The sequence below is a fragment of the Carya illinoinensis genome, chromosome 15 (assembly GCF_018687715.1).
Source record: "Carya illinoinensis cultivar Pawnee chromosome 15, C.illinoinensisPawnee_v1, whole genome shotgun sequence".
Taxonomy (NCBI): Eukaryota; Viridiplantae; Streptophyta; class Magnoliopsida; order Fagales; family Juglandaceae; genus Carya; species Carya illinoinensis.
Window position 1 is genome coordinate 44,588,834 of NC_056766.1, and position 20,522 is coordinate 44,609,355.

The 20,522-nt window shown below is 38.5% G+C and overlaps 1 pseudogene; it reads right to left on the reverse strand.

Moving 5' to 3' along the window:
• Positions 1-1,954: 1,954 nt before the first annotated feature.
• Positions 1,955-20,164, reverse strand: LOC122295573 (annotated as a pseudogene).
• Positions 20,165-20,522: the final 358 nt, after the last annotated feature.

The window sequence follows — 20,522 nt, forward strand, 5'->3', positions numbered from 1 at the left end:
TCTGACAGGGTTAAAAGTTAAAGTTTCAGGCTTACCAAACACTTACCAGAAAAAAAGTACAGCAAAATTTCACCCTTACCAACTCCATGATTCGTATCAATTATATGCATTTCCATGTCCCTTAAAGTATAAACTTAATATGCGAATTTCACGTGCATGAGATAGGAATATTACTGAAATGTGTTGGGATCTAAGTTTATAGGTTTAGACTTCTGAACTTGCTGTTGTTTCAACATTACTTGTATAACTGTTTAGTATAGACTCAAACCTCAGAATAAACTATATATATTAGGCACGCTATTCCTCCATTGTAGGTGAGAGTCTTTTAATAAATTATGGGATACCGTCCTCTTTGCAAAAAAAAAAAAATTATATATATTAGGCAAGAACGTCTCTATTTTAGCCGAAAATGACAAATTCCTTTCACCAAAGCTTGATCATCTAGGACAGATTTAGATTTGAATCTGTTTTGACACCTTATGCTGCTCAGTATAAACGTTTTGAGTTTCATCTTTTCTGCAGCGTAAGGTTAAATCTTCAGTAAAAACAATGGAATAAACAAAACTTGAGGAGAGCTGGTCAAAATTCATGTGCTCTGAATCATCTGGCTTGGCAGTCTACTTCTTGGTACTTTCTTTTTTAGCTCCAAAAGTACCCTCGTCTCCTAGAAAACATTATAGGTAGTGTCTTTATTTGCATGTGAGAGTTACAACTTTTGAGTGCCTCGGCTATAGTGCTCTCAAAGATTCTTCATCACAAAAGTAATGGGTTATTAAGTACCCCCAAAAAAAGAGATTATCCTTAACGCTCTAATCATTCAACCCCACCAAAGTCGCATTTTACTTTTGAAAAATCATAGATCCAAAGTGAGAAAAAGATGATTAAAAAAGCAAAGAGACCCACATAATCCCTTCAGCCACAATCCTCTCTCTCCCTCTCACTCAAAGGCAGAGGGATCCCAATGTTGCAATCCACCAAGCACCAACTCCTATCTCCTTTACTTAAAAGCTTGATCTCCATTAAAAACCTATGCCCATATACTGTATACATGAGTGCTTGAGAAATCATGAGGCTTTTGTCTTTTATATTTAGGGTATTCGGGACTAAATTCTGTATAATTATTGAATGCAGACAATTTTTCATCTTACTCATACTTGTCATGTGACACATTTTAAGTGATTATTATTTAAGGAGTTGACACCTAAAATCATTTAAGATGTATCGCATCAACAAGTGAGACTAAAAAAACAAATTTAAGATTAATAATATTCCTCTTATTCGAAATATTTGTAACGCAATTTCTCGTCTCAAAAGTATTGGATATCTGAGATGTTTAACGGCGTTCGATTTCTAGAGTTAAACTCCTTCCTCGAATTGCCTTTAGAAGTTTGTTTATAGGCCTTGGTGTAAGTTCTTGACGTGGGTGTTTGTTAATAGATTAGGTAGAGGGATTTGTCCATTATCAGTTCTATAACCATTAAAGCTTATTTTTCAAAAGAATATATTCACGATGACCAACTAGAATGCTTTATGCGTTTCCACTAATGAATTAAATATGAGAATAGAGGCCAAAACAATGGTCATTCAATTAACAAATGCATTGTTTTATATGGGTAGACGAAGATTGGTGAGCAGAAGTTCCAGAACTTGTCTGCTTCCATTTCTTTAATTGGTATTTGCAATTTCATTATTTGGGGGAAAGAGCATGGTCCACTTTCATGGACCTAAATTCTATGAACATGAGAATAAAATATGAAATATAGGGGTGAAGAGAGAAAATTTTGTGGTTCAGGTTAGAAAAATCCTTAATTTTTAGGGATCTACAGAAAGAAGTCTAGTTAGAAAAGCACAACTTGCAAGGTTATAGATTATTGCTTCCTGGAGACAATTTGCACCCTTAAACAACAAAGAGGGAAATATGAATTTGCTAGGAATCAACACAACCAGAGACGTCTATGTTAAAATAATAGATAAGCCATAAAGGAGGATATTCAAATAAAAATGCAGTTTCTAGAAAAACATTTGAAGTGAGAGAAACTTTTTGTATCATGAAAACACTGACTTGCAAGAATGAGTTTTGTTAGTGGATATATATACAGGCTACCTTTCAGGAACAGGATCATGCAAACTCCACCATCTCTGCCCCTGTAAAAATATAGTACTATCAAATCTATGAACACTTGTATAGAAGAGGAAAAGATAGAATACATAAACATGAAATTTAAGAAAATAGGAGAGCGATCAAATTGATGAGGGCAGAGCTTACCTCAAAGTGGAAAAATTCAATTATGGCCTGAATCCTGATCCTTATACTCTGTACCATATACAGATTCAATCTACTGACCAATATACATGCTTCTACAGACACTGACAACTATTTTTTGTACAAAACATACTCTAATGTGGAAGGTTCTTGTCATACTGGAACATTTTTAGACTCCACTAGAGAAGGGCAATACTTCATTTAAGCACTTATAATTTAACATTTCCAATGCGTATTGGAGTATTTAAAAGCTGCTTGGACTCCTCATGCAAGGCACCCGTCTTTGTCTTTTCACTCTGCTCTTTTCTTCTTTTCAAGCTCAAGCTGCCTGCAGTTCTCTTCGTGAGCTTTCTTGAACATTCTTACAAAGCTGAGCAGAGTTGAAATAACTGCAGATGCGATTCAGAAGAGTAACAAGGTAGCATAAATTTCACTGAAAAGAGCTGTACAAGCATGGCCCTTAAACTAGAATATATTGATGATCCTCATTGTTAAAGAAAATGACAACTTTAAGATTAGCAAACTACGGAACCTAGAACTTTTCCATTCATACATCCTTTATAAATAGATAAATAACCAACACATATGGTCTTTAATGATACAGAAAACCATACATCATGGTCACTAGAGTGACAATATGTGAAGCTTTAGCTTGGGGAAACACACTATTATATTAGCATAAAGGAATGATTAGACACACAGCTTCCAATCTGATGAAAAACCCACGAAATAGAAAGATAACCAAAATTCCAGGTTTTATTGAATTTGAAAAAATTAACCTCATAAAATACTTATAAAAAAAAGTAATCTCATAAACTTAGGAACCAGAAATTGTTAAAACAGCCAAGAGATTTCAAAACCAAAACATGAAGCGTGGGAACAGTTTTGAGCTTCATACTTCTGATGACGGATCAGTTAATACAATGTTCAATCTGGAAAGCTTTAGATTCAAGTTAAAATACCTTGTTCAAAGGGGCAGCGAGATGGATCTTCCCCAAAATAAACGATCAGTGCATCCACATTTCTACCCTGTAAACCATCCCAGATGATAAAGAATAGTTTTTTACAGTTATCAACTCTTAAAAACTCCAATTACTTTTCAGAATAAGGCCTACCACGCCAGAATACAATGATGCCAAAGACCTCACTTCGGCCTCAGAAAAAAGAAGGAACTCTTTTAAAGTCTGTAGAAGATAAGGAAAGCGATTACGTTAATGCTTGAACAATATAATTCCTTAGATAAAGTATCAGAAATTTTAGTTTAATGGTATCCCAACCAAAGTGCCATGCTCTGGTCATTTAGTCATTTTGATAATGTAACACAGATATCCTCATAAATTAGCGAGCACTTCATACAATCTTACAGTAGCTAAATTAGATATTCAGGCAATGATAGATCTTGACTATGGTGACAAAAAAACTAATCAACTTAAATACCTTACGGAAATTTTCTGATACAGGGCCATCATTTTCTGAGGCAGACAGTTCCTGTATAACTTTCTCCAATCCTTTGCTTATGGTTTGCATTTCCTCTGCCAAATATTTCAATTGTATCTGGATGGAAATCACACATTTCAATCAAGAAATGCCTGCTCTATTACAAAATTCTTAGGATGACTCTCACCAAAAGCAAATAAGAATACCTTTGAAGCCAGCTCCAAGCTGGCAAGGTCAATGGAAAAATCAAGAACTTCTGGCAGCTTATCGGAGAGTACCTACAACTTAATCAAGCAAACTTAAACTAACCAAGTACTATGCGGGTAAACTTCTCCACTGGAAACCACTAGAAAATCCATGCAGAATATGACCCAAAACCTGACATCTCATAATATGTCAACATAATGCGTCTATAGCAAACCACATTTTAAGGTAGCATAGGTAACCATTGACACTTGATAAGCATACCATATGTTCCAAGAGAATTTTCAAACCACTGGAAAGTCAAGTTATAATATGAACCTACAAGAGATAAGCACCAACTTGTACCTTACAAAGATAATGCATGAGAGTCATCTTGTGGTTCTGTGCACGCGTGTCAGTAAGTTTAAGAAGGCTATCCAAACTAAATCCAATAGCAGATCCTAGAAAAATAAGGAAATAGAAAACCATGAAAGTCAGTTTGAAAATAGAAAACGCAAGGAGCATACGTGAACAGGATGACAGTGATATGTAAGACTTCAAAGCATAAGAGTGCAAGAGATACTGTTTTGGAAAAATATAGAAGAATATAGGGTAGGAACCAGAATGTGAAGTACTTTGATATCGAGCAATGAGCATCAACTGCTAAATGATCTTAGATTAAGAGCTGACCATTCTGGCTACAGCCCAGGTCAAAAAGGATATGCACTTATGTGGATGAGGATCTATAGACCATTACCCAAATCATACATACTCCCAATAAATCAGATGATCATACTTAAATTCATTTTTTCCATACTTCTCCACACAGGTCTACTAAAGAAAACAGCCTAAGTGATTGATTTCATGTTAGTTATACTTCAATACAATAGTTAGATTCCTTCCTTCCATACTTCAAGCAGCTCCTTTACAAAGTTTCAGAAGGCAACTTACATCTTACACTATCCCTCATCTATAACTTTTTCTTCCTTGATTTTCCCTGTAATTGGCCCTAGATTTGTTGCAAAACTTTATAAAACAATATGATTCCAAGATTTATTAGGATTCCACATTCTCCAATCATCTAGAAATTAAGCTCCTCTTTATATCCTTACTATAATTGGTAACAGAAACTCGAAACAATTTACTATATATCAGTGATGGCACTCCATGACCAACTTCTTTTATGAGAATTTTCTTCTTTGACATGCTTCTAAATTATCTAATAAATTCAAAGTAGGGATGCCTTCTAACAGTGATGATAGATTATTTTGCTTCCTAACCTCTGTATATTAATGATCTTAGTGCATTTAGTCAAGTAGCCAGGCCAATGTAATATAAACTTACCCCTAGCAGTTCCCTGGTTCAAAGCATTTCCAAGTGACAGAACTGTCTGCATAATTCTCTTCAGTTTGGATGAGTTCTTGATCTGATGAGAAATCAGGTATAAGATAATAACAAATCAATATTACTAGAAACATTAAATTACTTGCACAAAGAAGTATGAGAATATGAGAAAATAACTTGCCTCTTCTGCTGCTGAGTTCACAACATTTAGACCCTTTCTAAGGTCAAAAACCTAGATGGAACCATAAATGGGTCACATTTATACATGTAAACCATAGCACTTTCAGAAAGCAGGAAGATTATGAGCTTTTTTTTTTCCTTTTTACCTGGGAATGGAACTGTATCTTGAATGAAAAAACTGTAAGCTTACATTCCACACGTGGTACTTGCATCAACTCTAAGAAGAACTGTCATGAACATTTGCACAGCATATATTTTTATCAGGTAGAACGTATTTTCATATTGAGCAGTTACTGCATATTAAGCAGTCACAACAGCTTAACTGAAGAGCTAAAATCAAGGGATTGATAAATGTCATCAAACATTAGAGAACAATAAGGTGAGTTTAACTGAAATGCAACATCTGTGTCAATGTATCGAAAAATATTCGTTATGCTTCTGAAAAGCAAGTATTATACATATACCGAACACACCAATCATTTTTCAAAATTTATTAACAGGTTATTGAATCTAATTAAACAAAGAGTAAAGTGGGATTCCAATGAAAACCAGCACCCTGACAGCATTTTAAAAATCTTTCCAGCATAACTTAAGTCCCAATAAATGTCACAAAAAATAAGAATTTTAAATTCTTGAGACCAAAATAAACACAGATCCATCCACTTGCACCTTAAACATCTTGAGACAGGTATGCACATATATCACACATTTACAGGTTGAAGACAAACATCTTCGGGATAAATGTAGCAACCAAACCCACATAAAAATGCACACACTGAAATTTTCAACTTCTCTTGACAATGATACACATGAAATCACATGTACACATGCATCTGCATGCATTCCCACACATACACAGAGAGAGAGAGAGAGAGAGAGAGAGAGAGAGAGAGAGAAGAAACAGAAGCTTAGCTCTGTTTTTCTTCCTCCACCTCATGGTTCTATCTTTTTCCATTTTGTGTCATAAAAAATCTCTGCCAACAAAGTCTAATCCAAGAAAACACCATTTTCAAATAGTAGTCCATACCAATACACTTCCCTTCGCGAGTGGAATTGATGCAGTATTGTGGATCCTTTTACCACATGTTCACATCAAGAAGTGCACTTCTTACAAACTTAGGTGATCAGAGTTCAGATTCTCAAAAAGTACCCATATGCATGTCATCAAAAGTGAGCTTTGAATGTCAACGTACAAACAGTCCATACGGGAGGCTACATACGGCGCTGCAATAGAGGGAGGCTGGTCAACACTGCTAAATAGAGGGAGGCTACATACGGCGCTGTAATCTAAATCCCCAGGCGTAATTTTAGGGGCTCTTCCCGCTCAAACTAGACAGTCCATAGATATGTAAATATGTTCTATATAAGGGGGATAAATCCTCTGAAAAGGATCATCGAATTGTAATCCATTTTTGACATGGTATCAGAGCTTGAATCTTTTTTGCTCTATCTTGTTTCAGCCTATCTCTAGTATTGTGGTCCTTTGAGGCTGTCGACAGTTCTCTGCAGTATTAGGAAACCCATCCGGTCAAGAGCCAACCCAGCAGATAAACTCAGCAGATAATGGAGCCAACCCCGGCCAACCCACTAAACTCCCACTTGACCCATACTCGGACTTCAGGTCAACACGGGATGCAGGGACTTTAAGTAATTCTCGGTCAACTCTGTTCGCTTCTCTCCCTTGCCCTGTTTTTGCGAGCTGGCTTCAAGCTTTCACAGATCTTCGGTCAATTTCCTTCACGTCTCAGGTTTTAGCTATTCTCGATTTTTTCTCGGTTTTAACTATTCTCGGTTGCTCATCATTTTCGATTGTTATTTTTTTTAGCTATTCTCGGTCTTATCCAATTTTGCTCAAGCATTTGAAACTCACATTGCTTTTCTCGGTCTTATCCAACTTGCAGCAAAATAATTGTTTATTTGTTGTTCTCGGTCCCACGGTTGCTCATCATTTTCGATTGTTTATTTTTTTTTAGCTATTCTCAGTCTTATCCAATTTTGCTCAAGCATTTGAAACTCACATTGCTTTTCTCGGTCTTATCCAGCTTGCAGCAAATAATTATTTTTTTTGCTGTTCTCGGTCCCAATAATTGTTCACATGCTATTATTGAACTCGATTCAATTTCACTTGCTCAGCCATGGGAATATATAGATAAATCCATGCTTGCAAGTTTCAATAAAGTCAGAAACAGTAATAGTCAAAAGTTGAAGATATTTGATTGACTCACACCTCAAAAGTTGATACATCTTGTCCAGAGAATATCAACCTGCGTGAATAAATCTTTTGGGTTGAGGTGAAAAGTTTTTAGAACTTTGTTTTGATCTGATCCCTTGCTAGTTATTCCAAAGCACTTCGTAATTTCTTAGCCTTTTAACCGTGGTCATTTTTTTGTGGGTTTGCCGTGGGATATAATTTATTAGTCTTATCTCGGGTTCCATTTAATTTTCTTCTCGGATTTAATTTTTTAACATGGACTCCGTACCTGTATGTACTAAGTTTTCGGGAAATAATTATTCTACGTGGGCGTTTCAGTTTGAACTTTTTCTTAAAGGAAAAGATCTTTGGGGGCATATTGATGGCACTGATTGTGCATCTAATCCTGATAAATCCAAGGATTGGGATGTGCTTGATGCTCGAATTATGTCTTGGCTTCTTGGCTCAGTTGAGCCACATATTATCACCCACTTACGGCCTCATCGTACTGCTCAATTCATGTGGACTTACTTAAAGAAAGTATATCATCAAGATAATGGTGCTCGTCGTTTTCAGTTAGAGCATACGATTGCCTTGTTTTCTCATGACAGTCGTTCCATTCAAGACTATTATTCGGCCTTTTTGACTCTTTGGAATGAATATTCTGATTTGATTACTGCGGATGTTCCTGTTACCTCTCTTTCCACTATTCAAAGTCTTCACGAGACTCGTCGCCGTGATCAGTTTCTTATGAAACTTCGCCCCGAGTATGAATCTATTCGATCTTCTCTGCTGAATCGCTCGCCTGTTCCTTCTCTTGATGTTTGTTTTGGTGAGTTACTTCGTGAAGAACAAAGGCTCAGTACTCAAGCTTCTCTGGAACACTCTCATGGAAGTTCAGGGTTCCCTCCTATGGCTTATGCTGCTCAACGACGAGGACCGCCTGTTCATTCTCGCACCTTACAGTGTTTCTGCTGCAAGGAATACGGGCATATTGCTGCTAATTGTCCTAAGAAATACTGTTCTTATTGCAAGAAGAAGGGTCACATTATCAAAGACTGTCGTATATGTCCCCAGAATCGTCAGGCTCACGCATTTCAAACTTCTATAGCACATGGCTCTTCCTCAGGTGCTTCCTCCGATTTTGCACCTCCTACAACAAATTACTGTACACCAGAAATGGTGCAACAAATGCTAATTTCGGCATTATCTGCAATGGGGTTTCAAGGTAAAAATACAACTAAACTCTGGTATGTAGACTCGGGTGCTTCTAATCATATGACGAATACTCCTACTGCTCTATGTCATGTTCGGCCCTATGCTGGTCAATCTGCCATTCAGACTGCCAATGGTAGTGCCTTGCCAATAGCTGCTATCGGAGATGCCTCTTCTCAATTTACTGATGTGTTTCTTGCTCCTCAACTTTCCACAAATCTTATTTCTGTTGGTCAATTAGTTGATAACAACTGTGCTGTTCACTTTTCTGGTGATGGATGTGTTGTGCAGGACCAGGTAACGGGGAAGCCGATCGCGAAGGGACCTAAAGTGGGGCGTTTATTTCCACTATTTTTACCTGTTCCACTACTTTCTTCAGTTTCGTCTATTAAGTCCTTTACTTGTCATAATGTTCCAACTCTGAGTATGATGTGGCATCGTCGTTTAGGTCATCCCAATGCTCAGATTTTATCTCATGTATTGCACTCGGGTTTTCTTGATAATGAAGAACGTTCTTCTTTATCTCTTCAATGTGATTCTTGTAAACTTGGTAAAAGTAAAATTCTTCCATTTCCGTTACACGCTAATAGAGCTTCTCACTGCTTTGATCTTATCCATAGTGATGTCTGGGGACCTTCTCCGGTTAGTTCACGTGAAAAATTTAAATATTATGTGACTTTCATTGATGATTATAGCAGATTCACTTGGGTTTATTTTCTTCGCTTTAAATCTGAGGTTTTTCATACTTTCACTGAGTTTTTTGCGTACATTGACAATCAATTCTCTGCGACTATTAAAACATTACGCACAGATTCTGGTGGTGAATATTTATCTACTGAGTTTCAGGCATTCTTGGCTTCTAAAGGTATTATTCATCAACGTTCATGTCCTGCTACTCCCCAACAAAATGGAGTAGCCGAACGCAAAAATCGTCATCTTCTTGATGTGGTACGTACACTCTTGTTAGAATCATTTGTTCCATCCATGTTCTGGGTCGAGGCTCTGAAAATTGCTACTCACTTGATTAATCGTTTACCTTCCCAAGTCTTACACATGGAGTCTCCCTATTTCCGCTTGTTTGCTAAACAACCTGGTTATGATAATCTTCGTATCTTTGGTTGTGTATGTTTTGTCCATTTACCTCCTCATGAGCGACATAAATTATCTGCTCAATCTGTTAGATGTGCATTCTTGGGATATAATGTGTGTCAAAAGGGATTTGTTTACTATGATCCCACTTTACATCGTACGCGCATTTCTCGGAATGTTATTTTCTTTGAAAATCAACATTTCTTTCCTGTGTCTTCTATACCTTCTTCCTCTACTGTGGTCCTCCCATCTTTTGAACAGCAGTTCTCAGATCTTCATCCAGTCAGCTCCCGTTTTAAACCAGGTATTGTGTATACAAGACGCTCCCACTCACAGTCTCTTCCGGTGGCTCAACCAATATCTGATCCTACCATGCTCCAGGATCAATCAGTTGTAGCACCTTCAGAGCACTTGGTACGTTGCTCTTCTCGAGTATCAGTACCTTCGGATAGGTATGGGTGGTTTGCCTCTGCTCTTACTACTACATTATCCAATTTTGATATTCCAACATGCTACTCACAAGCTGTCAAGCATGATTGTTGGCGACAAGCTATGCAGGAAGAAATTGACGCTTTAGAGGTCAACCACACCTGGGACACTGAGCCATGTCCTCCCACCATTGTTCCTCTGGGTTGCAAATGGGTTTATTCAGTCAAAATCCAATCTGATGGAAGTTTAGATCGTTACAAAGCTCGGCTTGTTGCACTAGGGAATAATCAAGAATATGGTGTCAATTTTGAAGAGACCTTTGCTCCTGTGGCTAAAATGACTACTGTTCGTATGATTCTAGCTCTTGCTGCTTCCAGTGATTGGCCACTACATCAGATGGATGTTAAGAATGCTTTCCTTCACGGGGATCTTAAAGAGTGTATTTATATGAAGCCACCCCCGGGATTGTTCAGCTCTCCGACTTCACATGTGTGTAAGCTTCGTCGCTCTCTTTATGGTCTCAAACAGGCTCCGAGAGCTTGGTTTGATAAATTCCGCACAACTTTATTACAATTTTCATTCAAGCAAAGCAAGTATGATACTTCATTGTTTCTTCGGAAATCAGACATGGGTATTGTTGTTCTTTTAGTCTATGTTGATGATATTGTGATCACTGGTTCCGATTCTGTCTTACTTGGCCAGCTCAAGACTCATCTCTCAGAGTCCTTTCATATGAAGGATCTTGGATCTCTCACATATTTTCTTGGTCTTGAAGTGCATCGTAGTCCCTCTGGTATTTCACTCAGTCAACATAAGTATACTAGTGACTTGGTGGCTACAACTGGTCTACAGGAGGCTACTTCTGTGGATACTCCTATGGAATTAAATGTCAAGCTTTGCAAAGAGGAGGGTGACTTACTTTCTGATCCCAGTTTATATCGAAAGTTGGTGGGTAGCCTTGTTTATCTCACTATTACTAGACCCGACATTTCTTTTGCTGTACAGCAAGTCAGCCAGTTTCTTCAGACTCCTCGTCATCTTCATTTGGATGCTGTTCGTCGGATCATACGATATGTTAATGGCACTTCTGCTCGTGGTTTATTCTTCCCAGCCGGCAACTCGACTCGTCTGGCTGCTTATAGCGATGCTGATTGGGCTGGTTGTGCGGATACACGTCGCTCCATCACTGGTTGGTGTGTATTCTTAGGTAATGCATTGGTCTCTTGGAAGAGTAAGAAGCAAGACCGAGTTTCTAAGTCATCTACAGAATCTGAATACCGAGCGATGTCTTTAGCTTGTTCTGAAATTATTTGGCTTCGAGGTATGCTTGCTGAGCTAGATTTTTCTGAGACCGATCCCACACCTCTACATGCCGGTAATACGAGTGCTATTCAGATCACGGCCAATCCTGTCTATCATGAGCGCACGAAGCATATTGAAGTCGATTGTCACTCTATCCGTGAAGCATTTGAAGCTCGTATTATCACTCTTCCACATGTTTCTACTGAACTCCAAATTGCTGATATTTTCACCAAGGCTCTCACTCGTCATCGACATTGCTTTCTAAGTAGCAAATTGATGCTTGTTGATCTACGGGCATCAATTTGAGGGGGGCTGTCAACGTACAAACAGTCCATACGGGAGGCTACATACGGCGCTGCAATAGAGGGAGGCTGGTCAACACTGCTAAATAGAGGGATGCTACATACGGCGCTGTAATCTAAATCCCCAGGCGTAATTTTAGGGGCTCTTCCCGCTCAAACTAGACAGTCCATAGATATGTAAATATGTTCTATATAAGGGGGATAAATCCTCTGAAAAGGATCATCGAATTGTAATCCATTTTTGACATTGAAGACATCCAATAAAAGGCTAGCATCCAAAAGGCACGAATGAAATCCAACAAACCTGTTCGCATTTCCCTAACTTTTCCTTTTCTCCTGTGTATCCCTGAACACAGAAATATAAATGCAATTATAACTTGAAAGGCACTGATGAAAGTATCATCTTGAGGGGCCTGAATCCTCCAAAGGCTATGAAAGATTTGCAGAAGATGTCAACTGATAATATGTCATATTCCAATTAATTGGGTAATTCATTGCCAAACCTTAAGTAGCTCCATTTCCTCTTTCGTAGGACAGAACTTTATGAGATTCTCAACCTGATCCACATCTAAAGCTGAATCTTCAAGGGCAAGCACTGAACTCTGTAAATGTTCCACATGAAATCATAATTCATAAGAAAAACTCATCAGAAAGCAAACCCTTGCTGTACAATGGGATTAAGATCACATATCAAGCAATGAATGGGAAGATTGTATGCAAAGAGAATATGTATGCCAAGGACAAACCCGGAGGGAAAGGATGAGTTCTAGCAAGAGAGAGAGCCTAAATAAAGGAATAAGAATGTTGGAGAGAGAGAGAGAGAGAGAGAGAGAGAGAGAGAGAGAGAGAGAGAGAGAGAGAGAGAGAGAGAGAGAGAGAGAGAGAGCAACGTGTTTTGTTTTTGGATGTATAGTGGACGATGACATTATGATCACCAAAACAATTATAACACGACCTGCTCAAGGCAAATTAAAGACATGACCTACATCCCATATTCGTCAACTGAAGAGTTGACATAAGATAACCACAAGAATGTAATAATATAACTATACTTGTCCCTTTAACAACATGAAACTTTGAGTTCTAAGAAAAGAAAGAACTTTTACGCTGAAAGTTTGACATATCTATGCAGAGACTTTAAAGTCAAACCATTGTAGGCTCATATCAGTTGTAAGCGTTTAGCACACATCACCACTATTATTGTTCTAATAATACTTCAAATGTTAAGTTTGAGCCCAACTGTCCTGGAAATCTTTTATGGAAAAGAATCTGTAGTTCAAGCAACCAATTGGCATCAATGGTCTCTTGACCAAATGGCACCTCCTTCCCTTATAAGGTCAGAGGCTAAGGTCACATAGGTTTATTTACCTATTGAGAAAAAAAAGAGAGATTCTAAAATCAAGTGACACATGTCATAAAACCTGTTACTCTCGGTATCAGTTTGTACTACTTAATACAAAAAAATTTCATATACAAGGACGAGAAGTTAGAAAAAGAAAACCTAGGAATAAGAAACTAAGACTGCCCTATATAAAATGGAATGCAGAACATGTTCATTTATCTGAGCTCCTATAGTTTCGATAAAGATTTGTACTGTTGAGCTCTGGACTACTTGAAGCTTAGGCTAAATTAAACCTTCATTCCAATTACCCGGAGAAGTAGATGTTTGAAGTTCCATCAAACTTACCACTAAGTCATGCAATGATACTTTCACCTTTGAAAGCATGATTTCACAGTTATATGCCCGCCGGTGGTCAACCTGCAGAAGTGATAGCATTACATAAACTCTAGATATTGATCTGCTATTCATAAAAACTGTAATTTGGCCAAACAAGATAAATGTGATAAGAAAGTGATGCTAATAAGAACCACAATACATTACATCTCTGTACTGCAAAGCCTCCCCCATCACAGAGGCAACTGCTAGCACCAAGTCACTGACCAAACCTCTCAATCAAATCGGCTTAACACAGTCCTTTTCGACGGATTCTTCATACCCTCGGGGTGGTGAATCAGAAAGGAAGGTTGCGCTTGTAGGGGGGAGGGAGCTCTTAAGAACACCCCCAAAAAAAAAAAAAAAAAAAAAAACCAAAAGATCATAAAATAGAAGCCTACAAATAAGTACAAGTGTCTTTCTTCTATATGTGATTTTAAGTTTTATTATGTGGAGCCCACAGGATACATATAATGGAGATAAGATTCCTTCATAGTAGTTAAAGGGGGTTCCAAAAATTAAAAATGCAAACAGTTATATCAGTTTTGACTTTCGTTATTTGTTTTGGTAAAAAGCCCATTTGAAGAGTCATGCTTTTCTGCATCAAGCACGAAGTAGTATTTTAAGGGGTGCTCTTGGAATGAAGTTCAGTGTAAGGTTTTCAAATAGCTTCAAAGAATTATTCGTAATCTTGGGTTCTGAAAGGTTACTGGTGCTCTTAAGCCGAGTTTTCTAGTACTAGGGTTTTCTAATAATTTCTAAGAATAATTGAATTCTTGGGTTTTAAAAGCTAGTATATTTGTGTTTTTTAAGGTATGTTATCAAATAGTCTAGGAGTCTATATACTATGCCTTATTTATAATAAATATGATTCAAAAACTTTATAAGGTTTTTGATTAAAAAAGTTTTTTGAATGTTTTGTTCATTGGAAGGCATGAACATTTTCCATTATCCTCTTTAAAATTTGATGCATTCACAGCCATGCTTTCTTACATTTTCCATCACATAAACCTGATTTGGATCTCTTTTATCATTTTTCCCCTTATTTCATCATCTCAACAATCTAAAGTCCTAAAGTTAGTCATTTCCAGAATCACTATCTCAAAATGTTACAACCTTTTCTTCCTCCAACCTTAGCCAAAATCCATTGACAAGGTCTAATACCTTCTGTCACCTATTAGAACCTTAATAATCTCCCTTTCCTTAGCCCTTAGGAAATGCAATCCTAAACAAGTTGTTCTATCCTACATCAGACGGAGTACCATAAGATGAAGAATCTGAAAAAAAAAAATCACTGTAAAATTTTAACCAGAAAAGCAGATGTGTCTCCAAATGAACACAAGTTTGTAGATGGCACATCTCTTACCAAATATTCCAGGAATTATTTCTCAAGACGAAAATAGACAACTTCAAGTAAGAAAAATGAACAGAAACAACTTAATACAGCCTGAGAACCAAAAACTTGATTACCAGTTGCACTTTATCTGATTTAGGTCCAACTGTGCCTCGCATAGACTTCCTAACATGATCTGAACTTGGAATTGATGCTGAGAAAAGATTCTCAAGTTCTGAAATGTCAATGTCTGGAGCCCTACATCGAGAGATAACAAGCGAAATAGCCTATTAGACGTGAAGGAGACTCAAAGCATGATTATGCTTGGACACAAAAGTTCTCCTAGCCAAAAAAAGCATGTACTTTGAAGCTGCACCCAATTTTTGTGCCTCCGCCCAAAGAGTTCCTGATGCTGCTCTTGTTAATTTCAACCAATGCAATGGCTTCAGTTTTTTGTTATGATAATTCTTGCCACTTATAGTACGTGAAAGAATTTGCCCCTTTCCCCTGCTGAGAGAATTAAACGGTGATCCAGAAGATGGAGATACAGAGATACTATTTCCATTTCCATCTAGAGCAAGGGATCCTGGATGACCATCACCAGTCCTAGATGTACCTTTAAGAAAAGGAGCTGGTGGAGGGGGCGGGGATGGGACAGGTGGCGAACTTTGTGATGCAGGGAGTGAGTTCTTGTATGAAAAAATGGGGGCAGGAGGTGGTGGTGGCACTAAAGATGGAACTCTAGGACCTGCAACCTGCTGAGAATGAGGAGGGGGTGGTGGTGGAGGATGTCTTGCTCTAACTGCGATATGTTTCTTCAAAAGAGGTGTTGGAGGAGGTGGCGGTATTGGAGGTGGTGGAGGATTCGGAGGAGGCAGCCTAATTGATGAAGTAACTGCAGGAGCTGAAGGAGGATTAAGAAATAAACTAGTGGCAGGAATTGTAGGACCAGCAGTTTGCACTGTATGAGGGGGTGGAGGCGGAAGCAGAGGCAGCTTAGCTCTAACAGCTAGATTCTCCTTCAAAGGAGGTGCTCGAGGAGGCAGCAGTGTTGGAGGTGGTGGAGGAGTTGGAGAATGAAAAAGTTTCATAGAAACATCAGTTGAGGAAGGCTGTGGTGGTGGAGGTGGAGGTGGAGGTGGAGGTGTAGGGGGTGAAACCAAAACAATTTTGGCATCTAGAGATTCAGATGTGTGTGAAACAGACAAGGTTAGATCTGTAATGACTGGAGATATAGCTGGCAGATGGGTGGTTTCTGCACTTTCAGATAAGGTGTGATAATGTAGCTGACGTTCTATGCCAGAAGTTTGGGCTACAGATGCATCTTCCACAGATTTACAGAAGACTATTGTTGACTGAGAAGATTGAGGTATCCCTTGGCAGCTGATGTCAGATTGTCTGGGTAGTTGAGGTGGAATCTGAACGTCAGGAGTCTCAGCTACGTTTCTACTCAGATAAGTACCAGGAGATTGCTTAGGTGAGGACATGGACATGGACTGAATCTCTGGGGACAAAGACAAGGAGTTCTTAGCCTTACTTTCCAAGACTGTAGGCTTCTTTTTCTCCCAAAGCTTTCTAGGACTTGTCTCCTGCAATAGACCACTAGTTTCCACACTCTCATGAGAACCACTTTCCAACAGTTTGTGGACAATATTTGATGCCCTCATGTGTTGGAGCACATTTAGTGATGCATCGGCCTTGGGATCTAAACAGTCCACATAACTGAAGAACTCTTGAACTTTTGCAAATGCTTCCGCTGGAAGGCCCTCCTCCTCAAAGCTTGAGATATCACCCGCTACTACGGAAGCAGCAGCATCCATCTCAGAGAAGAGAATCTTCATCCAATTGATAACCAATGTATTAATTTCATGTTAAGAAAAACACCAGCAAAAGGCCATGCCTAAACAAATCTAGTATGTGAGATACCTCTGCTCTGAAGTCCTTTGGAAATTGATCCTTAGCATTCCACAATATGTCAATTTCATCCCGGTTTAGGATCAGTATATTAGACCTAATAAAAGCAGTATTAAACATTACTCGGAACATCATCTCTTCACGTGCCATTTCATCATTCAAGCTAACACACTCCACCACAACATCACCTTGAATATGGCAATTGATGTCTATTTTAACTAGTTCGCATTCTCCCTGAAACACAATTCTAAGGTAAACAAACAGTCATATGTACAAAGATTAGACCAAATTGTGGATTCACCTAACATGAAAAAATAAATCCAAACAAAATTTGCTTCCAGTGAGCTTCCACAGCGGATTAAAGCATAGAAAGAAAGGTATCAATCAAGTTTCTAGTCCAGGTAATCTTTAGGAGACTCAACAATACAAACAATGAAGCTCCCAAAACACCGAGGCCACCATATTATAACCCCTTGGGTTTATCCTAATTGGTCATGATATGCCATCCAAATCCATTTTGGATTTCAATTCAGGACCAGAAAGCCATGTTAAACTTTGATCACACCCTTATCATTGCTGAAGTCCCAAATTAAAGAGATATACCAACCTAGATTGACCAGTGTAATTGCTTTTGATAATGTAAATAGTTCCCTCTATAACATTAATTAAAGAAAAGATGAGCTCCTGTTTTTCGAGAATATTTCCATGAGATTACCGATCACGGTGACACAAATGGTTGTGCCAGAGGCTTGATATTCTGTCCAGTTTTTAGGCTATTGAAACTGATTCTAAAATATTCCTTTAAATGAAGGCACTTAACAACGGTGGCTTGAGATCAGCCTCATGAAAACCTTATGTTCCCTGTTAAGAAGAGAGTAGATAGAAAGCCGGGTCTATATTAAACATAAGATCTACCTAATTCAGTATGGGAGAAAAGTTCAACATCACCTGCTTGTAAGCCCGGACAGCTTTGCGTCTTTTTGGTGTTGAGTACAAGACTTTTGGGATCTTATAAGCAACAAGAAAAGGATCCTGTCCATACACTCGAAATATTGGACGACAACCCCCATGTCCATCAAAATCAGGAATGAATCTGAGAATGATGCAGTCCAAGGTGAGGGCTCTATCCAATGGTGGCCATTCTATGGCGACATTCCTCCTTGATACATACTGTAGATACCTCAGTTGAGAAGGCATTGGATTCAGTGGTGACAAAAAGTGCAAAAGTTCAAGAGGAGCCTGTTTGTAAACCATGTCTAAGGTCTTCTGCTCCCCACCGTACTGCTTTCTATAGATCAATAATGCAGCCAACATAAAAGCCAAAACCAACCAACCACCACGTTCACAGTGCATCACCAGCACGTTATGCTGCCCTAGTGCTAGCCAACTTTCACTTGATTTTAGAAAATGGTGGATCACCTCTATTGTCAGCACTGGGCAACCCTCAAAATGCTGAGGGTAGTCCATTACAGTCATATCATACTCGGTCAATATGTTAGCAATCTCGCTTTGTGCTTCTCCCTCACGAAAATTGAATACCAAGAATGAAGCTTCAGGTAAGTGATCTTGAAGTTGACCAACTATCCCACCAATATATACCTTATAGTTCTCTTCATTCCAAGCCTCGGTAGTGAAGCAGCAGTCAAATACTACATATATGTAGATAGAATGAGAAATCACCAGCCACTGAATTGGAAACTTTTTCCACAACTTAATTAGACAAAATAATCCTACTTAGTAGTGGCTATATATTATAACTTTGTTCTATTCGTTGAACTAGAAAAAATTTGTATTCTTCTTCTGCAACCATTATGCAATGAGATACTAATATAGTCCTCTAAAAACAAAATTGGGTTGCCATTTGAACTTTCTAGTATATAATTTAGATAACCACTAAAAAATACTGCCTCGACTTAGATTTTTGCTCCTTTCTACTCTGCTTGGCTCCTCGGAATGTGGAGGCAAAGGAAGGGGATAAACTATAAATTTTTGGGATTTTTTTATTTTTTTATTTTTATAATTTCAAACAAAAGATTTAGGATTTTCTGAATGTAATTCACCGATTCCTATGCTCAGAAAAACACTTGGAATTCAAAAAACACACGCAGATGGTGAAACATCCCACTCTTCCTATTCACAATTTTCCATTTATCCCTTGCAACTTGAAAACATTTTCATCATTTCCCTCAACTTTTTTTTAACAAAGAAATAAAACAGAAAAGGAACGAACCGTAGACTCGCTCAGAGATCTCAAGAAGCCCATCGGGCGGCTTCCGAAAAAAGAACTTGCGCAGCAACGCCATCTCAGTCGTCCAACGACACCTCCAATTGCAGCTATATATTAAACTATATATACACATATACAAATATGTATGTACTATATTTCTGGGTGGGTGTGTCTTAAGGTTTCTGTGTTTCATTGTTGTCAGGTGTTGGGATTGGTGATGTTGGTGTTGTTAACGATGAATTGACGGATGGTTTTGTTTCTGAATAAGATAATACTTTACCTACCAAGTCGCGGGGTGGAGGCCGCATGACGTCACCCGCCGACAAGTGGATAAAGTTGGCTTATCCACACCAGACTGCTATGTTATGTCCGACTATTTGGTAATCTTTCACTGAAAAAATTGAGCTTTCTTGGGTAAATTGGTAGGGACGTACTGATTATAGTTGGCTTAGGCAAGGGCAACTTGCTTGCTTTAGGAACTACGAAGCTTTTTGCGGCACAGAGCTTCAAACAGAGGGGTGGCCCTTTGGGAGGAGGAATTTCGTTCCGAATGGCTTGCAGAGTTGCGGACTCTATGTTCCTTTGCATGGTATATATAAAGACGCAATCCTCTCTCTCTCTCTCTCTGGTTGTACGATAAGTTCTTCTTCAATCTTCTTCCAGTGTCTGATCGGTAAAGTTTCGTTACTTATTCTGGCTAAGCTTTGAACTTAATAAGCTTGTCGCCATGTTTTATGGCCAAAATGGGGGACTTGGTTTTCTTTAATTGGTGCATTTTGGAGTCAGTTGTATTGAGAGTTCAGCAGTGTAGATTGGGTTTCGAACATGGCATAAACTAGAACTTGTTTCATAAAATGCATATCGAACGCTTGCTTCGTTTGCATCCAAGAAAGAAAGAGAGGGAGGGAAAAAAAATCGAAGACAGATAGAACAAACAAAACTTAAAGTAAACAGTAGCAACAGGGAAGTCTTGGGTTATCTATCATTAACTCAATTGCTGTTGAGGACTTTTTCCAGGATCGGCTTCATCCATTTTCTCTTTTTATTTGCTCTCCTTTCATTCTCCTTTCATTCTTATATACCACTTTGGCTCCGCAACTTTTATAGATCGGCACCCACTGAGGATCAGAATCGTTGGGATACAATTCAACTCTCAAATTGTCCAAAACCTTCAGCTCAAAAGATCCTAAATCGGCCTCCAATTCTATGTATTCATATCATTATTAACCAAATCTACGCCTTAAAATTACTGCATGCATCATCTGTTGAGTAATGTGGAGTCTGGTCCACACCGCTCGAGCGGAGGCATTGGCCGCTCGAGCGAAGTCAGGCAGAGTCGAACGCTCGATGTCAGCTCGACAGTGAGCTCGAGCAGGAGGAGTTCGCTCGAGCGGAGGCA